The sequence below is a fragment of the Hyla sarda genome, chromosome 1 (assembly GCF_029499605.1).
Source record: "Hyla sarda isolate aHylSar1 chromosome 1, aHylSar1.hap1, whole genome shotgun sequence".
Taxonomy (NCBI): domain Eukaryota; kingdom Metazoa; phylum Chordata; class Amphibia; order Anura; family Hylidae; genus Hyla; species Hyla sarda.
In genome coordinates this window covers 345,764,878-345,785,026 of record NC_079189.1, presented here as the reverse complement: position 1 = coordinate 345,785,026, position 20,149 = coordinate 345,764,878, and the positions used below count along the sequence as shown (strand labels likewise).

Below are 20,149 nucleotides of genomic sequence, written 5' to 3'. Positions count from 1 at the left end.
CAATTTGAAACAATAGAACCAAAGGGGCTGAATTCTGAGTTGAAGCTTTTTGGATTTCTATAGTAAATCCTGTTGGGCTCTGACCCGTTCCCTGTCCATTGCCCGGCTGCATACCCAGTGCTTGGACAGTGTCCGGGCCCTAGCCCACAGGACATAACGTCTGGCAAGTTCACCTCAGCAACAAGCAGAAGTATTCTAGATTCTCTTCATTTACCCCCCACCCCCCTTCCTTTTTCTTTCTTTTTCTTTTTATATTTTTTCTTTTTATTTTCTAATCTCATTTAATTTAAATTTGTATTCATTTTATTATTATTTTCTATTATTAATATTTACATTTTTTATCTATATTCATTATATTTTATTTTTATTTTTTATGTTTATTTCTATTTTCATTTCAATTTTTATTTCTATTTTAATTTTTATTTTATGTATTTTTTTATTTTTTTTAATTTGTATTTATTTTACATTTTTCAATTCATTTTAATTTCAATTATTTTTTTAAATAAACATTTTATTAAATTATGAAAAAAACATACAGAATATGGCGTGTTACGCAAGGCAATAACAAAAATGTCCCATTTGCAACCATTAGTTGTACATGTACCTTAATTTTTATTTTTATGTTATTTTTATTTTTGTCTCTACTTCGATTTCCATACACTATTTATTGTACAACTTCTACAATTTTCATTTTTTTCATATTTCCATTTTCTTTTTTTCTATTTTCTATTTCACTACAATCAATTTTTCCTTTGACTTCTATCATCCCTATCTCATTGCACAATAGCATTATATCCCATCACTCTAGATGTTATATCTACACACTATCCACTATTCCAGATACTGTCTATGCACTATAGGCTAAAATATACCTAATTTTCTCTTTTTTTTTCATTTATTGTATTCTTTCACATATTCATATACATATACCACTATACACTAGCCCTTCTACTGTGTTTCTCAGAAACTTATAACATTTAGCTGGCAATAAAATCTATATCCTCTTATCAAATACATGATTGTTTCATTTTCACAAAGACTGCGTATTTTATGCGTTTGCACTTGTAGTTTGTTTCTCATTCAAGCAGCTAAACAACTCCTGATCCCAATCCATGTCATCTATTACAAGTACCATCACCAGGATGCCAATTTATCAATTTGGCACACTATAAAAACTAAATCTGGCAAGGACAGCCACATCAAGCCATTCAAAAAGGGGTACTTCCCCAAAACGCGTCTGACCACCATTTGCTCAATGCTGCCATCTTATTACTGCCACAATTTGATATACAGTTTGTCCTGTATACGTGATTATCTTTCAAGCGCTGCAGTCTCCCTACCAGGAGATCACTGCAGGGTGTCCTCACACGACTGAAATCTCTAACTGCTGCACGAGGACGCTGGCAACAGAGTCTTCACTGACCAGATCCCACTGCTCGGACACTGACATCAAGCTGGACCCAGATCTGTGCCACCTCACAGCGGCGCTTGCCAGCTTCCTCCCACAGGACAAGCTCATACCCTGCTCACAGTGACACTTTCACCAGCACGAGCCGATATATTGGCAACCACAGGTTACATTCACCCAGAGGCCGGGAGCAGCCCGTGCCAACCTGAGGAGTCATCCATTCATGTATAAGGTATTTACCTCTCTGAAACATCTGAATTGAACTTGTTACTTATCTACATCTGCTAATCCCAAAATCTTCCAGGGCAGATAAAATACCAGACTGTTGCCATTGGAGACAACTACTACCGATCACATATATCATTGCCCCACTGACTCCAATGGCATTTACTTTCTCAAAGCACTGTTGAACTTTTACAACAAAGGGGCATACTGCTTTTTACTAGTATTTAATTTTCCCAAACTGACACTGTATCATTATTATCTGATGTATGCTTTTTTACACTGTATATGATCTGCTAATTTGAATTATATATGCTATATCACTGGATCTGTAGCAGGGGCCCTGCTCAGATATCAGTTTTCCATGCTGTTTTTTATCATACCTTAACCTAATAAACCATTTTTTTAGATTAACCAGCTACATTTCAATTTATTCATTTTAATATCAACCAAACCCCGGTTTGTTTGCACCTTGAGGTCTGAAACCTTTTTATGTTCGTAAAAATGGATTTGTTTAATAAGCTTGCTCTTATTCATTCATACTCTTTGAAATTCTGGCATTCAAAGCATATTTTTCCTGTTGTAGTAGCACAAGTCAGGGAAATGTATTATATTATCATAACAGCTCAGTCTTAAAGGAATATTCCTGTGAAAACTATTTTATCTGCTTTCCACAGGAGAGGGGATAAGTAGCGGATTGCAGTAGCAGAACTCTGGGACCCTCTGTGATTTCTGGAACAGATCTCTGGCTCCTCCAGCTCTCCCATAAAAATGAATTGAGAGTGTGTTGTCTATAGCATGCACTCCTCACTAAAAGCTGAGGTCTCATTTCGGAAATTGTGGTGTGTCCCAGTGGTCAGACCCTCTGCGATTAGCTACTTATCCCCTGTGGATAGGTAATAAGATAATTTTCACCTGACATTCCCTTTAAAGAATTGTTATGATGTAAATAAAATTATTTAAAAAAAATTCCCTTCTCTTTATCATTCTAACAGACCAAGAAACCATGAGTAAGTAGGATGCTGACTTCAATATGAATACAAATAAAGGTAAGATTACTTTAACTGACACTAGTAACAATACTGTTTTTAACATTAAAAAGTTAGTAAATTAAAGTTTATGGGTAGGGTCATATGTAGTGCATTTGCAACATATTTCATGCTGCAGATGCGCCGATGAACGTCCCTAAAATGAACTCCCTGCTGTGCCCCTGTATCTTGTGTGTCTGCTTGTAGCCGCAATTACAAGAAGACACACAGGGATCTGCGGGTCTGTAGTAAATGCGTTAGGCTGAGTGGCTGCAGATCTGACATGCGCAGTTTACTGAAAACTCGCAGATTCTGTGTGTCTGCACTGGATTGCTGCTATGAGCAGACACACAGGACACACATGCACAGCAGGGAGCTCACTCTAGGGATGGTGCTTTCACAGTGTGAAATATGCTGAAGATGTGCTACATGTGATATCTACAATAAATAAATAAAGCAGTGATATCTCTATTGGATTTAGATATATAGATCCTTTGCAACTCAATGATCTTAATGGAATCCACCAAAAACAATTTTCTGAAGTCCTAAATTTGGGCCTTTATTGTCCATGAAGACTTAAAGGGGTACTCCAGCGCTAAGACATCTTATCCCCTATTCAATTGTATTTATTGTATACTTAATACGGTAACATTTATTTATTGTATACTTAAAATCAATTTAAGTAAGTCTCTATTTGCTATGCAAGCACTTAGAATTTTCCTACCATTTACTTGTAGAGGAATCGCTATGACACAAGTGACAGCAATGAAATGCATGAAGGTTACTATAATCAGGCATAAGGATTTAAGGAACATAAGCAGTGTAATTTCTGACATTATAAAATTGCTGTGTCTTATTTATGCATTGTGTGTAATCTTAGGTATTTTTAAATGACTTCAATTATTGAAATTAAATGTTCTTGTAGGAATTATGTTTTGGCTTGAAGGCACCGTCTCTGGAGAAATCAGACTTGGTAAAAGCCAAAATGTATTGTATTGAGGGATTAGCATGAGCTAGTGGTGGAAAATTATAATTTAGATGAACAGTATTATTGGAAAAAAAAGTATTTAATATATAGGGAAAGTGTTAATTATTATTCAACACAGCAAAACTCCTCTTCTTAAGAGTCACATTATAGACCAAGGATTTGCTTTCTGAATTTTACAGATGAAGAATTTTTTTTTTTATTTCATTTTTACCATCTGTGCAAAAATGTCAAGCTTGAGTTAAAAATATGTTTCCATTTTATTGCCATTAATGCTAATAAAAATATTGGGGAATGAAAAAAAATGGAAGATAATAGGTTTAATTAAGAGAGATTTTTTGAATAGTTCCTAGATCTTTAAATGATAAAATATTCATCAGTATTTATTTTTTATTTTTACTAAGGCATTTTAAACATTGAAACACAGAACTAAAATATTATGAAATTGTTTATCACCACTTGTAGCTTCATGAAACAATAACATCTAGGCAGTATGGAATACAAACTCCTAAAGGAAATAAAACAAATACTTATTCTTAGAATCTAAAGTATCACTACAATATTATTGAAGGGATCAAAATTGCAGATCACCTAAACAATGATTCAATGTTAGAGGGATATGCTGTGCCTCTCTGGGCAACACCACGCCATGTGGATGTGTGTGTATATATATATATATATATATATATATATATTTGTAAGGAACCGTCCTTGGGGATAGCTATGGGATCGTCCAGGTCACTGCCACTCGACACGTTTCCTTGCAATAATTTGGCAGACAACAGTTCAGGATACAAGTCTGGCACCTCGCCAGCTTTATGTACATGTGTTGCAGGCAAAAACAAAACGTAACACAGGAAAAAAATAAAGTCCTAGACCATCTGGTTACTGACTACAACTCTCAGCATGCCCTGTCTAGTAACTGGTGAGTTACCCTCATCCAGTAAAACATATGACATCTTCAACCTAATTACTCACTGTTCACAATTCACTTGGGCCACTCACAGCTCCAGCTGTGTGCTTCCCCCAGAAGGGCCCATGTCTCCCCCTTACAGTGGCTTACTGTTTCCAAGGGAGAGCCCAGATCAGACTGAGCCTCTTCCTTTTGAGCACCTCCCCTGTCTGCTGCCTGATTATTTAGGCCCCAGGTGAGGGATCCTCCAGAGTCAGTCAAGGAAATGCACCCTTTCCTTGTAACTTTATCCTTTATCACAATATATATTGTTTGCTCCAGTTATTCTTTGAGTATGAGATTCTCAATGCAGACTTCTCTGCTAGTTTTGCTTCTTGTTTGTGAATGAACTGTCCTGTATGCCTGCAGGTCATACAGGGTTAGTGCTTAGGAGCAGAAGCGCTGTCATGGTTAAAATATCCACTCTGCCCCCCTCAACATGTTTCGCTACAACGTAGCGTTATCAAGAGGTAGCGGGCAACTGAGCGTGGACGTTGTAGCGAAACATGTTGAGGGGGGCAGAGTGGATATTTTAACCATGACAGCGCTTCTGCTCCTAAGCACTAACCCTGTATGACCTGCAGGCATACAGGACAGTTCATTCACAAACAAGAAGCAAAACTAGCAGAGAAGTCTGCATTGAGAATCTAATACTCAAAGAATAACTGGAGCAAACAGCGCTGTTTGATTTTAATATATATGTGCAGCAACTAATAAAGCTTATGGGATTTTTATTTATAATAAGTAGTATATGGGAAATCAGGGTTTTTTTGGATTCCCAAAAGAGAATCTATTGGAAATAAGCATACAAATTTATCCCTCCATATACTGGTATTACCAGGTATGGTGAGCGGGAGAATACAGTGTCTCAAGAAGGCATGATATTATGGTACACAGAGGGGGATATTTATCAAAGGATTTAGACTGGGTTTTCCTGTCTAAATTTGTCTCACAGAAAGTCGCAGTCTAAATATGTGCGACTTTTCTGCGACTTTTGCTCTAGAGGATTTTTAGAACATGATGCATGCAAGTCTATTTTAGACGGAAATGCATTGGAAATGCATTGGTGCTGAATTTATCAAAAGCGACTTTACAGCGACAATTCGCATCGGCTGAAAGTACGCCGAAATGTCAGACCATGTTGGAGCAGGTTTAAATATAGACTAAAGCATAGATCTCAAAGTCTGTGCACAGAATTTATCAAGAGCCGTGCGCCTTTTGATTAGGCACACAATAGACTGGCCAAACACTCTGTAGTTTGGTCTAAACTGATGCGGGACATAGACAGCTTTGATAAATATCCCCCAGAGTGCCTATAGTGTCCTGCTCTATAAAGTCTAAGCATGGGCCCAAAGCCTAAGTATCATTCTCAAGAAATATTTTGATCTTCTGTAGAAAACCTTTGCATTAGATTTATATGCAGTATATAAAAGAGTCTATAAATCTATGAGCAGTTGCCCTTTAAGAAGCAAAATTTTACATTAGCAGAAAACCATATCAAAATTCAGTCAGAACAGATTTGTATTCATGTTCTCCACAATACGAATGGCAAGTATTTAAGGTGGTAATCTGCGGTATACATGCAAAGCGTTCTGTCATGTGACTTTTAGTGGAGCATACACATTAAATCCTCCATTGTTATACTGAGCTGCAGCACGGGAGCTGCTGTCACAATCTGCTAAACTGTTTGCTTGACAAAGCTCACTGGGCTGCTAAATAAAATGTGCACATAATGCTTTTACACTGAAAGGGTAGGTAGGAATGTACTCCTAGTAGGGCAGACAGGATTAGAAACATGAAATGGATGTTTTGCAGTTGTTAAAGAGTAAGAAGTAAGCTGTTTAACCATTTTGATACTTTGACTTTCGTAAGTAGCAATTTTTCCTTCAAGCACAACACAAGATGATAAAAACAAAGTTATTCTTGTTCAAATGAATAAAAGATGACCTCAAACATCTTTAAAATATTGGTGAGATTAAGGCTATGTTCACACAGTGCTTTTTCAGGCATATTTCATTTGTAAAACTGTGTCCGCATAATTGCATCTTCATTTTTTTAACAATCTTGTCCTCCAAGTAAGTGGGAATAGTGGTAGTCTGTGCACACAGTACTTAAAAAAGGACCCATTTTTACAACCATGTGACATGTCACTTATTTACACAACTACAAAAATGTGTCTGCATTTTTTACATGCTGTGTGCACAGATAACCACATTCCCCTAAACTTACTTTATGTAAGCATAATAAGCTTAAAAAATGCAGACACAATTTTACAAATAATTTACGCTCGAAATAAACATTGTGTAAACATAACCTATGGTTCGAATAATTTTACAATTGTTCGGTGGTTTAGATAATTTAAATGCCCACCATTGCTCTTATGCTACTAAAATAAGGAAATATTAAAACATTCTGCAAGTATTCTTGTTTTGCAGTCTCCTTTGTACACATATGTTATTGTTGTTTTTAGTTTTTTTTGTTTGTTTTTTATATAGTTACAAACTAAAAACAATCCCTTTGAGGTATAACTATACATCCATGCTCCCTCCGATCTATTGCCTATATTTGATAGGTAATCATGCATTAGAGTAAAGGATTACGGCTGATGATTCTGACTACAGATGATTTGTTTGTAGTCTGTTCCCATGGAGACACAAAGGCCTATGAACACTAAACAGTAGAAGATATTTGTTTACAACTGTTTTACTTTGTATAATAGGGTGTGTTTGTCTAGGTCTCAATTTTGTCTAGCCAGTAATATGACCCTTGGATAAATGTCTAAATTATAGAAAGATTCTATTGACTGAATGATTCCTAAATCCAAAAGAGGATTTATTGAAGAATCCACCAGCTCATCTATTTTTGATAAGACTATTTTAAGTAGACAAGATATCTTGTAGAGGAAGCAGCAGTTTAATTAGTTAGTGCTACCTTTTTCTTTTTTTTTCTTTTTTGCTATGGGCTGAAAGATGTTTTCATGCAGATTCATACATGTTTTCATGTCCTCTACTTCTCTACAGCGGTTACAGTGACTCATAAAATATTCTCTATTTTGGCATAAATTTCTAATAATTGCCTATTTTAAAACCTTCTACTACTAAAACCTTCTACTAGACTCTGTTAACTAGTTCCTCCATGCATACATCCCAGCTCTTTTAACTAGTTTACACTCATTGCAGTGCATAAAGATAAAAGATGTACTTATAGGGTGAATTTTCAAGAAAGACTTTCTTTCCTCTTAGAGAAAGGCTGTCAGCAACTGTGTGATGATATTGCCAGACTGTGATTCCATCTCCTCTGATCCCCAACTACTTTATTAAAGGGTGGCAATTCTGCGCGGAAGGTGTTTGACAGTCCAGCATCATCTCCTGTTCTGCAATCAAAGGCTGATTCATAGCTATCTCACTTATTAGGTGAAATGTACAGTTAGTATAAAAAAGAAGATTTCTTCTTTGTCAGATGTCAGATAAGATTAATGTTCCATTGCAATCGTTCCACAGTTATTTTACATTAAATCTTAAATCAAATTTAAATGTAACATCACAAAGCAAGTGCTCAGTTCGGGGTTTCCCCTTCCCAATTAACAGGGTTATATTTACAGCTTGTGCTACCCAAGGAAACTGGGCTTAATACTTACCATTAGGGTGATTCCACATGCATCAGACTTCTTTCATGCAGATCTGTCACAAATAATCAGCCGAACTCTATGTTCTATATGCAGATTTTCCTGCAGACTCATCACGGATCCTAACTCTAAACACAGAAAGGGCTGAAATAAATGACAAATCCACTACATAATGAGCGGCTGCAGCTGCAAATCTGCAGGTACAGCAATTCTGCTCCATATTTATTCAGCCAAACAAGTGAATTTCTTTTTTATTTCTCAAGGCCACAGCATGGCAGCAGCAGCAGCTACATTAAAAGTATTTATAATTTTCTTTGTACTCACTTAAGTTCTACCTCCCTTAACATTGCTACCCTAGGCATAGGCCCATGTGTAGTAATGACAAATATGAGTAGGTTACACGGTTTGCCATATGTTTGTATGTAAGACTATATTTGCCATACATTGGTTTTCTTGATTTTAGCTAATGTCGATTTATACTTGCTTTTTCAAAAAAAACATGTTTGTGGTATGTACAGCTAGGCAGACATTTGGCATTAGATGTCTACTTTTACAAATATTTAGTGGAAATGTCAACCTAAATTCTGTGGCTTATTCTGTGGCCAGCTGTTGTCAAAATTATTTCTCAAATTTTGAGGTGCAGCCTTTGCAACAGCAGATAGTTTGAGATCAGCTAACTATGCTGCCCAGTTCAGTTCCAGCATAGTTGTTAGGCTAAAGCTTTTTTTTTTCTATAAAACTTCCCTCCAATTGGGAGGGACAGAGTCTAGATATGGCACCATGTGGCCGCCAACATCTGGGCTCCTTACTGCAAGTGTCCAATAGCTTAGCTTCCCAATCAGACATGAAGGTAAGTTTGAATAGGGCAAAAGTCACAGATGTTGGAAACAGCCAAGGACAAGCAAAGGCAACAATGCAGAGTCACCAGGGGTAGTAACTGACATAGCCTGGAACAGCAGAACAGAAGAATTAGATGATGCTGAAATGTGTACAGGCTAGCCACTAAGAAACTGAAAAACTAAAGAAACTGGAGAAGGTAATCAGCAGGGCACATATAATGAGGTTAAAGACCATTTAATAAAAAGGTCAATAGAAATGATAAGGGTTCAGTTCCAAGAGGCACAGAGCATTTGTTATAGCCAACACTGAAAACTAAAACTATGACTGAAATGGGGCTTTCTTCTGTCTGTTTTGCCCTTCCATCACAACCTACTCCTCCTTCTATTTCTCCTTTCTCCATGCTTTCTACATGTCCCTCAATTTCTAACTATACAGATGTCTTCTCTTACCTTTTCATACAGCTCAACAAATGCAAAATGTGACAAATTAACTAGCTTACAAAAAATGATTATTTAATACTTTGACAGAAGATATCCTGAATCTGTCACCCACCAATAGTTGTGATGAGAGCGCAACTTGTTTTGCAAACATAATTTGAATTTTATCATGATAAATTGAAATTTATATTAAATTCAAATGTGGGCACATTTGTATACATACATGTTTTCTACATAACAAAGATCTCAAAACATTACCGTCATTTGGAAAAAAAAACATTCCAAACATGTCAAAAGTTTAGATCACACCAGGTTTCAGGATGGAGAAGGGGAATAATCTTAACTTTTGACATGTTTTGGCCTGTAATCACGATTTATGTCTAGTGAAGTGCAATACAGAGTGCTTCCCGGCCTGGCCATCTACTCCGTCCGACTTTATTATAGTCTATGTGAATAAGTTGGGTTAGAAATATTAAGACTCTATACTATACTCAGCTGTGTAATGCCACTTCACCAATTAGGTGCCAATCATTAACCACCAATTACCCCCAATTGTTTAAGCAATGCAGCTGACAAATAAAGTTATAATAGCAGAGCCTTCAATGTGACACATAGAAATTATCATGTATATATGGGTATAGATTTACCATCAGTTTTATTAATTTCCCTGCCAAAAGAAACAGAAAAAACTAGTGGAGCGCCACATTGGGTAATAAAGTAACCATAGGGGGAAACATATCATATGCGGACAAGGCTCACTTGCTTGAGTTATAATAGCGAATCAATTTCATTCAAGGGAGTAGAGATAAGCGAGTTTTCGAAAAAATCGATTTGTCCGATTCACCGAATTTTCTGAAAAAATTTGGATCGGTCCGAATTTATTCACAGCAAATCTGTATTAAAAACAGCTATTTCTGGCCTACAGAGAGCCTCAATAGGGGTGAAGAACACTTTGCCTTGCTGTAACATGCATAGGGTGTGTGCTGGGTTAGTGAAACAGTACTGTTATTTAGTATGACATGCAGATTTGAGGCGTCACTATTAGAATCACTGTCGCAGAGCAGCACAATGACAGAGCATAGAAATGGCATCAGTATGAGGAGACCATATAGTGGTTGAACAACACAGCATGGAGGTGGCGGCAGCAAGAGGAGACCATATAGTGGCTGTATGACAAAGCCTGGAGGTGGCAACTGCCTGACGAGACCATAGGGCCCTTACAATTGAAAATATTGAAGATATTTTTTAACATTTAAATCGAAGATTTCAAATGGATGAACCTAAAAAGTATTATTATATGTGCCAGCAGCATGAGGAGACCACATGGTGGTACAGTGACACAGCCTGGAGGTGGCGAAAGCATGAGGAGACCATATAGTGGTGTCACCATTCTAGATAATTAATAAGTCTTCTATATAATGCTTATAATAAATGATATGGGGTCCGAAATCAGAAGAACCGATGATGTGTTCGGATTCAACCCCCCCCCCCCCCATGAAGAGGTTTGCATAGCTGTGGGCCGTCCAGAGTCCTTTCCTTGCAAACAGTAGTGCTCTACCGATTGCCCATTTTTGCCTGTTTATCCTGTTAGTTTTTACATGATAAAAATGTCAACAGGTTCCCTTTAAAAGATTTCTCAAGTGCTAGAAACAATTAAAATCAGTGCCATGCCTTTCCAGACTGTTTATTTGGGTTCTCTTTTCTCTTTAATGATATAATCATTGTCATTTTTTTTTTTTATCCAGTTCTTTAATGTATTAATATAATGATATTCTTTATACTGGATCTATAACAAAAGAGAATTATTTTAGGAAGATATATTTCATATTCTAAGCTTACCTGCTGTCATTTTCTCAAACCAATTTACTGATTGCTGTTTATTGTCTCTGCCATTAACAATCATCTTCATCATGCTATGATACATTTCTATGATTAATCAAGTACTATTAATGTTAATTATTTATAATCCCTTTTGCTATGCAATGCCTTGAAGTCCAGTTGGGCTTTGAAGTGGTTACCAAGCAACGCCATGAAAAGATGTATTCTTAAAAAATAGACCCTTTCAAATGATGTATTTGAGGGTTGCATGATAAGAACCAATGTTTAATTTATGTATCAAAGTGATTATATAATATTTCTTTATTGGTATATTATATGAATATGGATTGCTTTAGCATACCATACATTGGTATTATCAAAGACCCAGCATGTTTCATGTTTATTTAGTCTTCTTGCATCTTCAGTATGTTGTATATATGAAGATTGGATTGAAAGAGGCTGAGGAGCAATAAAGATGTTGTTTCATAAAGATAATATAAATGTCATAGTCCGTATTAGTCAGAGAGTTTAAGCTGATGTTCATTCAATGATAGATGATAACAAGGGCTCTAAACGCTATATCCATGGACTCACCTTCTATAGAGTTAAAAAGTGTGATTGCCAAGGGGCCCATGGTGAGAACAGTCCTGATTCTAAACCATTATACCAACCTGATCAACGTATAGGCATAGCATAATATTGCAGTTTCCTTGCACTTTCTTCTCAACCAATAGGCAGAGATTTTTTGTTGCAAATTTCCAGGTTCTGGTTCTCAACACATTGGCATAAAATTTTTTTGCAATTTCCTGCAGTCCAACAAAGATCAATTATATCAAAGTTAGAAGTAACTACTTTACTTATGCTAGGCTAAGCAAAGTGAGGTGAATTATGTTATATCATGGCAATTTTGTGAAGATACTTGAAAAATAGCATGCTTTGTATAGTAGCAAAAATATGTGTGTTGAAATGCTAAAAACATAGCAAACTTACCTTCCCTCATCCCTGTGACTGTGTTCTGTCTTCCTTTATCTAATGACATTAATTCATATGCACAGGTGGGCATAAAAAAAATATATGCTTTTGTTCAGAAAACCCTTTAAAAGTGAAAATTATTTAAAAGAAGACAATCTGTGTAGACAACATTCTATGTTTCCCATACAAACTTTTAATAGCTCCGCATATCAACTAAATTAGAGGTTATACAAGAGTCACAAAACAGACTTGATGAAATTACACAGTGGCACGGTCTGCAATGGATACTTAGTTAGGTCATCACAATCCAGCAAAATCGAGTGCTGTGGCAAATCAAAGAACAATTCAAAACATCTGTGCATAACCAACACATTTAATTGGAATTATGCATGCACATTTTTTAGCAATTACACATTTACTTTTTGTTACATACTCACATCAGGTTACCTCTGCTTTAACCCCTTTGTCAGAGCCAATATGCCTTATATGCCAATATGCCTTACTACCAACAAGTTACCTTATCCCTCCTATTGTGCTTTTTCATGGTGTGGATAAATCTGGAGAAAATGTGCTGTTTCAGGCATAACATGTGCACAGCTGTCTCTTGATATCTCAGCTCCTGCTCTAGTGGCTAAGAAGGAAGAACTCTCTGATCCCAGCCATCTAACCCCTAAATCCTGCTGTCAATAGAAATTGTGGTTTCAGAGGGGGGCTACTGTGTCCCCAAAAATGGTCTCTAGATCTACTATGCCTATAAGGACCATAGTAAATCAAGTATATATATATTAAAAAATCTATTTCTAGATATGGACTTCAGATGGAAGGCTCTAATATATATAACCGTTTCTAACGCCATATATCACCCATGGGATCCCATGTTACAAATGTTTTTTTTTTTTTTTTTTTATATAAATTATGTTTTTGGTGATAAGCCTCTATATGATGATTTATTTTGCTGGCAAAAGTCTAAAAAAATTGGAGTTAAAAGTGAAAATGCTTACAGACCTTAGTGAGCTGTGGTTGGTTATTCCCTGTCAAAGTTCCTATTGTGTAAAAATGTGTGCAGGTTCAAAAAAAAGAACTGGTAGGTTGTCATGGTGGTGCACCCTGCTAGTGCCAGGGGGGAAAGGGGGGCTCCATATTCTATGCCCATATGTGTACTTTTGCTTTTTGGTTGGTTGCCTTAAGGCATTACTATTTGATGGGGCTGTGTGTCAGGTAAAGGACCAGAGGCAAATTACAGTCATTTCTGACAATGCACATATGTACATGAACATTTTGGATGCTTTCTCATTCTATCAATAAAAAAATTATGATAAACTGATATTACAGTGACAATTTTGAAACTGGTCCTTGACAAAACTCCACCCTGATCTAAAAACTGCTCTTAAAGTTGGAACCAGCTTGATGTAGCATACTGTTTATTATTGAGAAATCCATGCCTCAAAACAATTGCCACCATAAAGGCCAGAGGACGAGCACGAAAGTATTAAGTAGGGTTTCATTGTTGGTATTCCCATAAACTTTTTCCTCATCATTGAGGGATTTCATTTTTTTTCCTACTTGATCTGTAAAAAGTATAATTAGATAATTTACTTTGATTTGTTTAAATATAGTTTTCTGAAGCCAGAATATTAAATTATCAAACAATATTAAACATTACTTTGTGTTATATCTGTCATCTGTAAACTTCTAAGGACACAGCACATGTTGGCCTGTTTAACCCCTAAGGACCAAGTCCATTTTCACTTTAAGAACCAGGCCAATATACGTTTTTGCCCTTTAGTTTTTTCCCCCTCCCCTTCTAAAAATCATACCACTTTTAATTTTCCACCTACAGACCCATATAGGGGCTTGTTTTTTGCACCATTAATTGTACTTTGTAATTACATCAATAATTTAATAACAAAATCCACCGCACCACAAAAAAATATATATTTGTGGGGTAAAATTGAAAAGAAAAACGTAAATGTTTGTACATTTTGGGGGCTTCCATTTCTACAAAGTGCAATTTTCAGTAAAATGACACTGTATCTTTATTCTGTAGGTCCATACTGTAACAAGGAAACCCAATACATGCACCAAAATTAGTATGTTTAAAATTGTGATCTTCTGTCACCTATAACTTTTCTATGTTTCCGCACACGGATGAGGGCTCATTTTTTTCTGCTGTTGTCTGTAGTTTTTATCAGTATCATTTTTGTTTTGATGGGACTTTTTGATTGCTTTTTATTAATATATTATGGTATATGAAGTGACCAAAAATGCACAATTTTGGACTTTGGTATTTTTTTACATGTACGCCATCAACCGTGCGGTTTAGCTAACCTCATATTTAAATAGTTTGGACATTTACACATGCAGCAATTCCACATATGATTATTTTTTATTACATTATATTATTTCAAAATGGGAAAAGGGGGGGTGATTTTAACTTTTAATTGGGAAGGGGTTAATTCACTTTTATTAACTTTTTTTCACTTTCATTTTTTTTTAGCCCCCACAGGGGGCTATAACATGCATTCTTCTGATTGTATGTACTGAATAATGCTATGCCATAGCATAGCATTGATCAGTGTTCTAGGCGCTCTGATGCTTTAGCCTGCTGAGCAGACTTGAAGCAGCAGATCGTCAAACGGACGATGGAGAGGCAGGTGAGGACCCTCTTGTCATCCCGTAAGCTGATTGGGACATCGCAATTATTTTGCGATAGTCCTGATCAGCTACACTGAGATGCCTGGACAGTTTTACTTTCATTTTAGATGCCACAATCAACTTTGATTGTGGCATCTAAAGGGTTAATCCTGGGCTTCGGCAGTGCCTGGCATTAGCCGTGGGTCCTGGCTGCCCGTAGCAACCAGGACCCACAGGGTTTGACCCATTCTCCGCTGGTGAGAATGGTTTAAACCCTGTTGTAAATCCTTATAGGGGACTATTTATAGCCACCTTTTGATTGCTATTACACTTACTTTAGTGTTATGCATAGGCATATCACTGATTAGTGATATCAGTGATCTGTTTGCATGGTCTGCCAAAAGGCAGACCATTCAAGAATATCCCTGGAATGGCCCTTGAGCAGGTCAACAAAGCTCCAGCCACCATCTTGACTCACTATCTTGACTCACCGCTTGCCTTATAGTCTGGATGAGAGTCAGGACATGCATGTATGTCCAGGTGCACCAAGTACTAGGCAGCCAGGGTGTACAGAGATGTTTGTCTAGCTTTTTGACCTTGAGGGGACACAGGATGTTAACGACACAGGACGTAGATGCACATCCTGGGGCCCTGGTACTTAACGCACAAGGACGTATATTTACATCCTGTACATGACTGCAAGCACCAAAGTAGTGCTCATGTCATGCACGGCAGGTCCCGGCTGCTATCAGCCTCCGTCCGTCTCCAGGGGTCTTCTACTCTTTTCTGAGATCGAGCAGACCAGAGCAGAAGATCGCCAATAATACTGATCAGTGCTATGCCCTATACATAGCACTGAACAGTATTAGCAATAAAATGATTGCTATAAATAGTTCCCTATGGGGGCTATTACAGTGTTAAAAAAAAGTTTAAAAATGTAAAAAAAAAGGAAAACAAATTTAAAAAATCACCTCATCCAATAAAAATATAAATTGTCAATTTTTTCCATTTTACCCCAGAAAGTGTAAAAAAAATTATAAACATGTTTGGTATCTCTGCGTGCGTAAATGTCCGAACTATCAAAATATAATGTTATTGATCCTGTACGGCGAACGGCATAAAATGAGTGATGTTATTACAAAGGATAACTGGTCGCACAAAAAACAAGCCCTCATACTCGTCTGTGGATTGAAATATAAAAGAGTTATGATTTTTAGAAGGTGAGGAGGAAAAAACGAAAATGCAAAAATAAAATTGGCTGCGTCCTTAAGGTCAAAATGAGCTATGTCCTTAAGGGGTTAAGTGTGGAAATTCCATTATTACTATTAATGTTGAAGTTTTCCCCATCATTCTACACTCAATACCCAATAATGAGAATGTGAAAACAGAATGTTGGAAATATATTCTAATTTGCTAATTAGTATTGGAAAATGATTTAGACCTCTCAATTAGTATTCAATTGAAGCACCACATCCTCTAGTGTTCTTGTGTATAAGTTAGGGTTTGCACACCAGACTGCATTTCCTGACTTGAGACTACTGCCAGCAGGAGTCCAAAGTCTGTGCAAGAAATGTGCTCTGAACAAATAGGGAGACACCTAGTGGCAGCTTTTTTTAAACACATATAATTTTTTTTTTAAACAAAGTACATTAGAAATATATTTTTGTTTACCATAAGGAGTGCAATAGCAAGAATTAGTTTTAATGAGGGTGTAAATCAATATGCCAACATTTCCAAATTTCTATCTTGTTAAAAAAAATATTGTCATTATGGGGTATTGACTGCAGTTTGGGGGAAAGCATAATTTTTTTTTTATTTTAGCACAAAGTCGAAACATAACAATATGTGAAAAAAAATGAAAGGGTCTAAAAGCTTTTCAAAGGCATTGTAGATTTGAAACCCAATTACCCTGTATATGTGCAAGCAAAGTTAACACATAATAAAATATGGTTACTGGGGTCATATTTTAGCAAGCTGGAAGGTCATATTCTGAGAACACATTACCTTCCTATTGGCCTGGAAACCTGAGGCTTGGATAACAGCCATATTGATTTCCCCAAATATCAGGAACAATGATATATAAAAAAAAAGTAAATAGATAACACCCTAGAGACAGAAAGCATGTACAGCCTGTCTTTCTTGCTGCCTCTTGTTCTCCTATATAAAAACATGAAGGTTTTCCATATAAAGTAGAAGTAATAAAAAAATGAAAGCAATTATGATAAAATGCCAGGAAAAGACCTTTATTTAATCCCTTGAAAGTGATAAATGAGTTCCAATAAATTAACTAATAGTAGACCAGCACTACATAAGTCTCTGAGCGGTTGTGGTCTGCTATATTGATCTTTCAGAGTGATACATTTTTATTCATAATGATACAAAAGATATTAGTGACATTTATAAACCCATACTCGGCCAATAACTTTTGAAACACACAGCAGCAAGTGACTCACCACTATTAATCCTGTTTAAAGAAAATCAGATATCTCGACAAATCTTAAATTAGGTGTCACAAAAAAACAAACAAAAAAAATGTGATAAAAAGACTGTCTGTAGATGTACATGCCCTTTTGTCTGTGTGTAGTCACTTACGTGGGACTTATTTATCAAGGTATTTAGGGGGAGATATATCAAAAACTGTGCAGAGGAAGAATGGTGCAGTTGTCCATGGCAACCAATCAGATTGCTTCATTTATTTTTAAAGAGACCTGTGAAAAATGAAAGAAGTGATCTAATTGTTTGCCATGGGCAACTGCACCACTCTTCCTCTACACTGGTTTCGGCAAATCTCCCCCTTAGAACCTTTTTTTTTTTGCTTACTAAAGTCGCACATGAGCCTAAGCACTTTTTGTGCAACTTTTGTGAGTAAGCAAAAAGTTACAAACAGCCTTACCTAAGCAAATTTAAGTTTTCACTTTGCAGTGGTCAGGTATTTATGAAGTGTGAAAGTCACAAATAGGCAAAAAAAAAAAGTTGCAAACCCCTTAAAAAGGGACAGGTCTACTCCAGGTCTGACCTGGAATACAAAATTTAAAAAGTTTCAAAAAAGCCTCACAAAACTCTCAGCTGCGACTTTTTTGCTTTGCTTATGTGCTCCAAATGTATCAACCTCCTGTGATAGTATGACAAATATGTAGCAGATTAGCAAAAATAAAGCAAAAAAAAAAAAATGACTTCAGGACTTGCTCACCAAAGCAAACAATGATAAATCTCCCCCTTAGTGGTTATATTTTAACCCCTTGGCAACACATAAAATTTCTATACTGTCATGGTGCCACTAGAGGTGTATTAAGCGGGCTACTGGCTCAAGCCTGCTCCATACTGAGCGACCCACTGGCTTATTGCAGTCGCTTGGGCCCCCACTAAAAGCTGACATGCAGCTAGTTATTAACACTTTTAAATGTAGCTTAGGCCCCTTTCACACTATAAAAACTCTTCCGTTATGAACGCCCATTAGGAAATCAGCAGTTATACATCCGGCACAAAATCACTAACGGCCTTTATAAAATCCAATTATAGTCTATGGGATTTTTCTAATAGCCGTTTTAACCGTTATCGCCCGTTATTAATAACGGACATTATTTTGTGACGGGCAATAGTAACGGGAGAATTAGTGCATGCACTATTTTTACCGTTCATTCGACAGCAGGAGACACTCCAGAGAAGGAAGACTAGGAAGCACAGCTGACACATGGCACAGAGGCAAATGACAAATGTTAATGTACAATAATGGGTTCTAGATAATAACTTCTTGAAAATGGTTAAAGATTGTACGAAAATAACTACATCAAAAGAGAACATATATGTATGTGGAAATGTGTCTTTTACATAGTGACCATGGGGGACATTTATCAAAGCATTTAGTAGTTTTTTTTTTTTTTCTTTTTTTGCTAAAAATGATAAAACCTACTAAATTTACTCCAGCTCGGACATGGAGCAGAAAAAGCCACTACCAAATGTCCCCCCATGTGTTTATGCAGCATCTTTGTTTTAGCTATCATACTAGCAAAAGCTTTTAAGGGTCATTGCATGAGCTATTTCACTTTATTTGAAATTCATATTTTTCTTCAAATAAAGCAAGACTGCTATGTGACAGACTACAGCAGGATAATACCGCAGTGTTGTAAGAGCCATTCTACCTTTACAAAGAAAACAATGAATGCTAGATTATTTCCAGTCAAATGGTATCTAAAGCTCTTGGGTAACAACATCTAATCAGCGAGCTGGGAAATTCATGTCAAGCATTGCAATGCACATCTGCATAGCAGACAAACTCCTAGGCTTATGGGCAATCACTCGTGCACGCTGTATAGAAAGTGTTTAAAAACACTTCAAAGGGAAATGATCATGTTTTTGAAGCAAGAAATTTACACCTTCCACCAGCGGAGTTCAGGATTTAATAGTGTTAACCATGAGGTATGCTGCATTTAATACAAATGACAAATATTGAGATTTTACCTTTTCAACTACTAATAAATATATTTTTTTTGCCATTGTTTTTATTGGTTCAATAAGCAAAGATATTCATTTCATGCTCATAGTTTGAAGGCAAAAAAAAGATCACCTGGTCCTTCCATTCTGACTTTATGTGATCTTACTGTATAGACTGTGGATTTACCAACCACATCTACTGGATGTTTATTACAAGCATCTACTACTCCATTAGTGAAATAATACACTGCTCCAAAAATAAATAAAGGGAACGCTCTAACAACACAATGTAACTCCAAGTCAATCACACTTCTGTGAAATCACACTGTCCACTCAGGAAGCAACACTGATTGACAATTAATTTCACACGCTGTTATGCAAATGGAACAGACAACAGGTGGAAATTATAGGCAATTAGCAAGACAGGAGTGGTTCTGCAGGTGGTGACCACAGACCACTTCTCAGTTCCTATCCTTCCTGGCTGATGTTTTGGTCAATTTTGAATGCTGGCGGTGCTTTCACTCTAGTGGTAGCATGAGACGGAGTCTACAACCCACACAAGTGGCTCAGGTAGTGTAGCTCATCCAGGATGGCACATCAATGCGGGCTGTGGCAAGAAGGTTTACTGTGTCTGTCAGCGTAGTGTCCAGAGCATGGAGGTGCTACCAGGAAACAGGCCAATACACCAGGAGACATGGAGGAGCCCGTAGGAGGGCAACAACCCAGCAGCAGGACCACTACCTCTGCCTTTGTGCAAGGAGGAGCAGGAGGAGCACTGCCAGAGCCCTGCAAAATGA

The 20,149-nt window shown here is 36.8% G+C and overlaps 1 protein-coding gene across 12 annotated transcripts in view; it reads left to right on the top strand.

Annotated features, from left to right (window-relative positions):
• LINGO2 (leucine rich repeat and Ig domain containing 2) overlaps positions 1-20,149 on the top strand; it is a 1,627,476-nt gene that overhangs the window by 715,878 nt on the left and 891,449 nt on the right. For all 12 annotated transcript variants that reach the window (XM_056521000.1, XM_056521015.1, XM_056521043.1 and 9 more), the window contains one exon: positions 2,626-2,679. The gene's annotated coding sequence lies outside the window, so the exon portion shown is untranslated. The remainder of the gene's footprint in view (positions 1-2,625; positions 2,680-20,149) is intronic.